At 35.7% G+C, this 10,353-nt stretch overlaps 1 pseudogene across 1 annotated transcript; it reads left to right on the plus strand.

Moving 5' to 3' along the window:
• The first annotated feature begins 1,418 nt into the window (after positions 1 to 1,418).
• On the plus strand, positions 1,419 to 4,397 carry LOC143604393 (pto-interacting protein 1-like; annotated as a pseudogene). The gene is made up of 7 exons (XR_013148280.1): positions 1,419 to 1,567; positions 2,383 to 2,471; positions 2,823 to 3,204; positions 3,312 to 3,583; positions 3,703 to 3,835; positions 3,922 to 4,008; positions 4,086 to 4,397. The product of XR_013148280.1 is annotated as a pto-interacting protein 1-like (transcript).
• The last annotated feature ends 5,956 nt before the right edge of the window (positions 4,398 to 10,353 follow it).

Here is a 10,353-nt window from a genome sequence, read left to right on the forward strand (position 1 = left end):
AGCTATTTCTCTCAATGTACACTTATATTCAGAGCAATCTAGTCTGATTCTCACGCCGGAGGGTGGTCACAAGGAGGAACCCCCCCCCCCTCTCAGTGACGAGCTCACGGTGTCTGTTTTGCAGGTCATCTGAAGAACATCCTTCTTTGCCGGACCTAACCCTCGTGGGAAACATTACTTAACCCCCAGATTATCCATAGTCTACTCGGGGTCGATTAGTATTTCTTCACGTATTAATCATCTAGATCTCATGGGATCTAGTATATATCCTCTTGACCTTTACAGAGTCTAGTGTTATAGGTTCAAATCTTATTTAAAATATTGAGTTCATTTAAAGAGTTCAAACCTTGAAAATAATATAATATTCACTTTTGTTTTTTTAACCAAATCATACTTTCATATGGGTTGTTAGAATAGTTAGGCAATACGTCTGAAGATATGTCTTTTGAAAACATTCTTAACCACTAAGAAACCCCCTTTAATATGTCTCAGTCTTGAATCATTTTAAAAGATTATAACAAGGGCTTACTTATATTATCTAAGATCAAAGCCTAGATTACAAACGCATAATTCTTATCTCAAACGAACTTAGTAACTATATATGATGACTTCTAACACTTCAATGGATGAACAACCACACTTGGCTTCCCGGCACAGGGTCAGAGCTTTCTTAGCGACGAGTAGCGCTCGTACTAGGGGATCTGGGATAATTAACAGAGAATTCAGGATTATGAATGAAAGAAATTAGCAACTTATGGCTTGATTTGAGAACCCATAATGGACCACTAATGGATCAATAGCAAACCGCTAACTTCCCCCGGACCACGAGTCACGTGACACCGACACGCGTCGCTCTTCGGATGATTTGTTGATTCTTCTAAGGATGGCAGATCATAAAGCACTTTGGTAGCAGTCTGCTACCATAATGAACCATCAAACACGTGTCATATTCCACCAATTATACACGTGAATACCATATGTCTTTCTTTGTCAACACATAGCGGACCGTTAAGTTTTGGGTAGTGGTCCACCACGCACCAATTTTCCATATTTTATTTTAAACCTTGAACTTATATTTTGACGTAACTATTGCTCGCTCTTAACTTTTAAAATTTTCATTTTGAGCATGAAACATTTTAAGATGCTACAAACAATTTGGCCAGTTGTAAGGAAACCTCATTATCCATGATAGTCAACCTATGAAAAAAATGCAACCCTTCGAATCTAGTAAGGGTGGTGACAATGGTCTTCACACCATCCCACATTTTTCTAAATCGACTTAAATGTTGCTATTTTCTGTTAAATAAATATATTTATTATTTATTATTACAAAGAGCGAGCGCGTAAATAGTGAAAGTTGACTGAGAAAACCCAAATAAGTTGGTCAGTCCACTTGCAATTGGCAATGAACAAGTAGTCAGTGCATCTTAGCCGTCTTCCACCTCAATTATCTATCACTCACCCACTGCGTTCAGAATCAATCAATCAATCCATCCTGGTTGTGTTTTTACTTTTTTAGGAAACGAGAAGAATACTAGGCACAGATCCTAACTGCAATCCTTGCTTGGTGACCTTTCGATTCCTTCTGATTGTTATTATTATTTATGATTAAGCCCTACCTAGCTAGCTAGATCTTTCATCTTTGAAACTTCAGTTTTCTGATTATCTTTTATCTAATTTACAAAATTAGGAAGGATCTATCTGGGTTCTTTTTAAGTAGATAATATCAAGTCATTTACTCCAATTTTTATACTTTCTGCTGCTTTTCACTTGGTTGAAACCTTAAATTCAAGGATTAGTCTTCATGTTTTTTTTTATAATTATATATGTTTGTCAACGAGGTTGTGGAGATCAACAACATTATTATGCATTATGTCACTTATTGTTGACACGAAAACAAAAAAAAGAAAAATGTTTTGGGTTAACTAACACAACCCGATTACAAAAAGGGCGGGGTCGACTAACACAACCCGTTTAGATAACGTGTGTTGACCCGTTAACTAGTTAAATTTTTATTTGTGTTTTTTCGTTTTCCATATTCTAAAGATACACTTGTAGTTTCCAATTCATTTTCAAGATTTTTAATGTTACTCATTTTCTCTACTGACTCTAAATTATATCATTTTGTTTTTAATTTCTTTCTTGAATAAATGGGTTAAACGTGTCGTGTTTGGGTCAACCCTAATTTATGTATGTGCAGGTTAGGGTTGAAATCTTTGACATGAATAATAATATGGGTCGGGTTCGGGTTGCATATTTCAATTTGTTAACCCGACACGACTGACACCCCTATGCGTGAACTTGAACATATTACTTGTTCTGATTAGGTCATTTTGATGTCATGAATGAGCTTTGATTTAAGTATTTTTGTAACTAGTACAGAAGAGCAATGAGTTGCTTCAGCTGCTGTGGAGAAGATGATATGCGCAAGTCTTATGATAACGGACCTTTCGTGACTAATAATGCAGCAGGTGATGATGATTTTTTATTGCAAAATCTAGATATTGATTTTGTGTTGAAAATATCACTTGAAAAATAGAAGTTGCTGGTAGGGTGAGAATTTTTGAGATGAACCTAACACGAAATTCGCGGTTTTGGGCTTGGTATAAATGGTTTTGGGTCGAACCCGTTTAGCTAAATGGGCTGGGTTTGGGTCAACTTGGCAGGTTCGCGGGCTGACCCGTTTAACCCAACTATTTATTTATTTTTATCAAAATGTTTTTATGTGATAATTTAAATTGGTTGGGTATGTAATGTTAAAATTTAAAACTAAAAGGGCAATTGACATAGATTATATATATAATTAAAAGCCATGGGTGTAGGACATAATGCAGGTTATCAAGCCACACAAGCTGCACCAAAGGACACACAGGCTGTAGCCATTCAACCTATTGCCGTCCCGTCTCTTCAAGTGGATGAATTGAAAGAAATAACTGATAATTTTGGTACAAAGTCTTTAATTGGAGAGGGTTCATACGGACGCGTGTACCATGGTGTTTTGAGAAGCGGGCAGGCTGCAGCTATCAAGAAGTTAGACTCCAGTAAGCAACCCGATCAAGAGTTTTTAGCCCAGGTTTCTATGGTATCAAGGCTTAAACATGATAATGTTGTCGGGCTGCTCGGTTATTGCATTGATGGTGGTGTAAGAGTGCTGGCCTACGAGTTTGCTTCAAATGGTTCTCTTCATGATATTCTACATGGCAAGTTTATTGCAACTTCATTATTATTATATTATTATTATTATTATTATTTATTAATGATAATAAGTTTTATGTGAAAAGTAACATCTTTGAGTATATGAATGCAAGAAGAAAAGGTGTTAAAGGTGCACAACCAGGTCCGGTTTTATCATGGTCTCAGAGAGTTAAGATTGCTGTTGGTGCTGCGAAAGGACTTGAATACTTACATGAAAAGGTGCAGCCTCATATTATTCATCGCTACATTAAGTCTAGTAACGTTCTGCTTTTTGATGATGATGTGGCAAAGATAGCTGATTTTGATCTGTCAAATCAAGCTCCTGTGACATGGCAGCGTGACTTCACTCCACTCGTGTTCTTGGTACTTTTGGTTATCATGCACCTGAGTAAGTTCTCTCTTTGATTTCTTGATGCTTCCGAGGCTTGTATTTTCTTCGAAATCCTATTTGATTCGATTCTTGAGGATCATGTGCTGCTTTCTTTGATAGTTTTGACTTTATGACAGATACGCGATGACTGGACAGCTGAGTTCAAAGAGTGATGTGTACAGCTTTGGAGTGGTTCTTCTAGAACTGTTGACTGGTCGAAAACCAGTTGACCATACTTTGCCTCGTGGTCAGCAGAGCTTAGTGACATGGGTACGATGCATATTACTTACTTACTTTGAGCCTTTTTCTAACAAAAAAAAGGAAAATAATCTAAACTGTGGGTTGCAAAATAACAGGCAACACCTAAACTCAGTGAAGACAAGGTGAAACAGTGTGTTGATACTAGACTCAATGGGGAATACCCGCCAAAAGCAGTTTCCAAGGTAAACTTTTAGTAGATTGTGGCTGTAGCTAATTAATGTATATTCAAGAATTAACATGTGGATTCGGTTGGTGATAGATGGCGGCTGTTGCAGCCTTGTGCGTGCAATATGAGGCGGATTTCAGGCCAAACATGAGCATTGTGGTTAAAGAGTTGCAGCCATTGTTGAATGCGCGTCCTGGACCCCAAACAGAAGCAGCATAGTAGCTGATGTTCATGTTTGTTGTGTACAAGATTTCTTTTACATTTTTATTTATTTTGTATCGAATGGTTATTTGTGGTATATAGTGGAGGGATTTATGTACTGCAAACACACATTTATTTGCCTTCCGGAGATGTAGATCTGGTTTAGGTCTTCAAATTTTCGTCATCAAATTACTTGGTTTCTTATTTCATTTGCTAAATATTAAGCAGTTGGTTAATGGAAGCTTGATGAATCATATGTGGTGTTGTGTTTTGTTGCTATTGAATAATGTGTAAAATTCACCTTATGACTAGGTTGACATCTGATTTTAAAAAATGATGATATAATCATAATTTTATCCTCGGAATGCCATGTCCCTAAGGACACCAGAAATGACAAACATATTACGGAGTAATATAGTTCTTAAAGACAAAAGAAATCAGTAATAATATAGCACAAAGTGCAAAAGAGGTAAACATTTTTAGGATGGGTCAATCGTGCGCCTCACTATGCCTGGATGGCTGGATCCTCGGGTTGGACTCCAAAACTATGGTTTACAAGTCAATAGTCATGGACAAAGCTAAATATAAAAAATTAAAGCAATTTAACAAAGATAAGAGATCCTATTTCCGAAAGTCTCACTTAGGTATTAGGGGTAGTTCTAAACGTTCTTAAAAGAATAACAAAGAACAAGGATGAGATTATCAAAATATAGGTTCAAAAACTATCCTGTTAAGATTGCAGTTCTTACATTCCGAAACTCCATTTTGTTGAGATGTCTGACAAAAAGTACATGTAATTTCAGAATAAGATAAGAGTTTCAGTTAATTTTTTTTAAAAGCAAGTGTCTGAAAACAATGTGATAAAGGGTATGTTGGTTAGTGGTTATCCAGTGATAATCAGAAATAATTACTGACGGAAAACCCGCTAAGAATGTATTGGTTAATAGATGATTTTGGGGTTTCTTTTTCACCAATTTATTCTTCTCGAAGCAACAAATCTCGACTAAAGGTTAAGGATTATGGCTCCAGGTTTCTGTAAGAATCACTATCTTCATTCCACATGCTTGTCTTTCCAAGTTTTTTCTGTAGTCATCTATAATTTATGTTTCGGGGCATTGTAATTTTATTTATGAACTTCGAATTGCATTTCATAAGCTTAATTGATATGCCCTATATGTCCGGAAACGATTTTTCAAACACTTTGTCCGTATGAATGTGCACAATTCTTGTATGATGAAAACATACAGGACCGTGCAAGTTCCCGAAACTAGATTTTTGATCTTCTATGTTTAACTTTATGCTATTACCCAACGCCCTTTCGAATGGACTGGCCCGCAAGCAAGTGGTCAAGGATGGCACAAACCGAACCCGCATGCTGCTACTGATTTGCAACTCCGAACCATGGATCTGGTGATGAATCAAAGGAACTATATCTGGATTACTACTGAAAACATCTATAAGGATTTGGTTACTTGGTTCATGTCCATGGAGATTTGATCGATCAAGATCGATATATATATATATATATATATATATATATATATATATATATATATACACACACACACACGAGAAGATTGGTTGCACCGAGCCGCATGTTAATATGAAAAGTAATATGGCCATTCACTATGGATTGTATAGCGAACGGGTCCATTCGTTAGTTGACTAGACTATTCGTTAAGTTATGAGCCCATTCGTTACGGAGATATAACGAATGGATGCTCAGTCGTTAAGTTAATACCCCATTCGTTATGGAGATATAACGAATGTGAGCTTATTCGTGATGGGAACATCCCATTCGTTAGTGATGATAACGAATGGGACCTAGGCCTATACATAGGCAGTTCCTATTCACAATTGAGTAGATATTCGTGCTTAATTTATCAGGTACCATTACCATGCCAGATTCTCTCTATAACTTATCCTTAATGTATCCACCATAATGTATTTTCATCCTTTAATGTTATGAACAATATTTAACGTATTTGTCTCGTATCGTAACGTATTGATATATCGTGTTAGCGGCTAGATCTTGGCTCGTAACATGTTTAACAAAGTGGTATCAAAGCAGATAGCTGCTCTCAATATGTCAATCTAAGGTATAAATCTGTTCATAGATGGTGTTCTTCGTGTTCATCGGGTTTCGGTATATTTTGATCAGATTTTGGTCAAATTGATGGCTAATTTGTGTTCATCTTAGCGGCCAGATTTGGGTCAAATTAATGTATGCGGCCAGATTTGGGTCAAATTAATGTATGAATGTTGAAATTGATGGTTGATTTGTGTTCATCGGATCCGCATCATCCTGTTGATTTTGGTGGTTAATTATGGTGAATTGAAGGTTCCACCATTGATGAACAATCTACTATTTGATTCGATTGGTGTTGAATTAATGGTTATTTATTGAACTTGATGATTGATTCAAGTTCCTGATGAAAATCCAATCCTTCATGGATCAATTTGGTAAATTATTATGAAGATATAATGAATCTGCCATTGTTGAAGCCTGATTTGCAGATTCTGATGAAGATAACTGAATTTTCTGGTTTCTAACTGTTTTTTCCAGTGAAAAATGCTTTTCCGGTGAACGGTAACTGCTCCAACAACCCATTCGTTATGTTATTGTAGCCATTCGTTACGGGATTTTAATGAATGGAGGCCCTTCGTTAATTTAAGAAGGTTATTAGTTATGGAGTTTAACAAATGTCTTTAAGTTATTGGTCTATCGAATGTGGACTCATTCGTTATCAAATCACACAAATGTGGGCTCATTCGTTATTGGATCAGACGAATGTGATATTTAACATATGGGACCTCATTCGTTCAACCGTTTTAACGAATGAGAGTGGTTTCCATTAGTTATACGTGTGACGAATGTGAACTGCTTACGTATGATGTCATTCGTGTAACTGTTCGAACGAATGTGAATGGTTATAATGAATTAGGATGTTATTTATAACGTATGGGGTCTATTCGTTCAAGGGTAACGAATGTAGAAACATTGTTAACGTATGTGGATACTGTTTTCACGAATGGTGATCAGTTTAATGTATGAGGATAACGAATGAAGATTCATTCGTTAATGGTGTACGTTAAAAAAAGTATTTTGGGAATATTTTCTTAAACAAAATTTTTCTGGGATATTCCTAATGTATTAGGTACTCTTCTTGCAAATTTTGGTGACATTTTTTCCGGTCGACTTTTTACGCGTATCTTCTTGCAAGATTGTTCAAGACCTTGCTGAATTTGTGAAGAAAAGAGGGAGATAAAACTTTCATATGAGTTTATTTGGCTTGTATCTTCCTACCTTTGCAAGGGTTTCTTGAAAAATTACTGCAATTTAGGTGGTAATTCATGATTGCAAAGCTACGCTTGACTAAGTTCAAGACTGCAATTTTTCTTTGATTAATAATTGGTTTATTCGGGATTGAAACCTGGCTATGTGGAATACGAGTGTTTGTCCATTTATTTCTTTCTGAGGACTTTGATCCTGACTATGTTGGCTACGAGTATTCGACGGATTACTTCTGTTGAAGGGTACGATTCTCGAACGAGTTGATCTTATTGAGGAATATACGGGTCTTGTTTAGATTATAGAATTTGATCATTCATGGTTTATTAATAGAGGTTGGAACTCTAAATCATATGCCCACAACATCAGTGCATCTAAGCGAATGGGATGTAGAAGAGCTTCAACGAGTTAATTTGGGATAAACGTTATCAAGAGAGGGAAAACCAAAGTGAAAGATGTTGAATGATCGGGTTGTTCATGAAGACGTGTGACGAGGTTAAATGTAAAGATATGTTGTTCTTTACCGGTGCTGATGGATAGCTGATGACTTGCAGCTGATTGTTGAAAGTTGAACCTTATCACATGCCAGTAGATGATCAGGATGATCACCTGGAGTTGCTTACGTTGAGAGGGAGATCTGATACGAGAAGTTTTGAGTTATTGGTTTGCTGAAAAGATTTAAGTTTGTCTGTCTGCACAAGCTCGAGAATCATCAGTCAAGGGGGAGTTCTGACTGATGATTTTCAGTTGAAAGTGTTTTAAGTTAAAGCATTCGATAGCTATGGAAAAGGGGGGCTCTGTTAGTGCATTATTTGGTGTCCGTAGCCGATCGAATAAGTTAAAGATAGCCTGTCTGTATATTTAATGTAATATGGACATTTGCTATGGATTGTATAGCGAATGGATCTATTAGTTAGTTGACTAGACTATTCGTTAAGTTATGAGCCCATTCGTTATGGAGATATAACGAGTGGATGCTCAGTCATTAAGTTAATACCCCATTCATTATGAAGATACAACGAATGGGAGCTCATTCGTGAAGAGAACATCCCATTCGTTAGTGATGATAACGAATGGGACCTAGGCCTATACATAGGCAGTTCCTATTCACAATTGAGTAGATATTCATGCTTAAGTTATCAGGTACCGTTACCATGCCGGATTCTCTCTATAACTTATCCTTAATGTATCCACCATAATGTATTTTCATCCTTTAATGTTATGAACAGTATTTAACGTATTCGTCTCGTATCGTAACATATTGATGTATCGTGTTAGCGGCCATATCTTGGCTCGTAACGTGTTTAACACAAAGTTCATAAATAAAATAACAATACCTCAAAACATAATTATAGATTATCAAAGAAGAAGAACTGAAAAGACAAACATGTGGAATGGTGATGAAGATTCCTACAAATTTGGGAGCCATAATAGTTAACCTTCAGTCGTGATTTATTGCTTGGGGAAGAAGATATTAATGAAAAAAAACATACCCAAAAGCATCTATTATAGATTTCGGATTAGGACCCCTAATGGGCCCTCGCGGCCTGTAAAAAGCTGGGTTATATAGCATGTGCCCTAATATGCATGCCATATGTCGGTTACGTAGTAAGCTTTCACGTCATGTGTAACCTGGACCAAGGAAATGTAATTTTCCACATGGCGTTCAGATTTTCGATATCAATATGAAATTTAATGTTAGAATTGATGAATTTGAGTCAAATAACCTAGGGTTTGCCTCCCGAAAGCGCTAAGTTTAGCTATGAGTCTTCAGCCATACTCCTATCAGATATATACGCTTCTTTAGGGTGGAGACCGATTACTTCCTCCTTGGCGATAATGTGATATCAATGTGTCACACCCCAACCTACGACGGAAATGCCGGGGCGTGAACTGATTGCTCACAGCTCTCAAGGTACTATCATGCAATATTTGAAATTTCAATATCTATTAAATTGAATTCAATTAAAATCAAATATTCAATACAATATCCAAAATCAAATAATTCACCAAACAAACATATATCATAAATCAAAAGTCTTGTTTATTTCTTTATCTTGAATCCTAAGTTCTCTTTCAAATCTTGACTTAACTTCACATCACACAATAACCTGTATATGCGTTAAAAATAAAGTATATTTGTTAACACAAGGTTGAGTGAGTAGCACACCAGTTTTGATGTATATATAATAAATAATTAAACAATGCAACAAAGTCAAATGAGATAAGCAATTCAACCAATAAGCAAAATAAATGAGCTGTCGATAAGCACGATACCAGATAAACTGGACGATGGCTATTACGACTGTCGTATGATCATACTATTATGAGATTATGCTGGACCTCTCCGAATGCGATTCACATAAAGCTTGTAGGCACATAACAAGTAGGGTACAGATTGTTAAACACAAGTGACAATAGTTGCAGTTTGTGTATTAAATAGTAGGGAAATAAATATAAAACACATACGTCCCTAAAATAGTATGAAATAAGTGTAAAAGGGGGAATGTGGTACTCACCTTAATAGACGAGCAAAAGTGAAAAGATACTATAAGAATGACGATCACGAATCATGCGTTGATGATATAGCCTATAAAGGAAGATGGAAAGTGGAGATACTAAGTATATGTAATAGATCGGTTTTGATGGTTACATATAATTTATTAAATTATTAGTTTATAAATCCTTTTAATCTTAATTAATATTATATGTTATTATATAGAAATATTTGTATAAAAGCGAAATACATCCTTTATAATTAATTAATTCGTTAAAATATATAAGTATTAAAATTTACCTTTTTAATATATATTAAATCTATAGATCCAAGTTATTAATTGTGTGGTATTATTTATACATATATATACA

The sequence above is a fragment of the Bidens hawaiensis genome, unplaced genomic scaffold, assembly GCF_021521415.1.
Source record: "Bidens hawaiensis isolate Kalapana, Puna unplaced genomic scaffold, B.hawaiensis_p1.1 tig00065006_1, whole genome shotgun sequence".
NCBI classification, from domain to species: Eukaryota; Viridiplantae; Streptophyta; class Magnoliopsida; order Asterales; family Asteraceae; genus Bidens; species Bidens hawaiensis.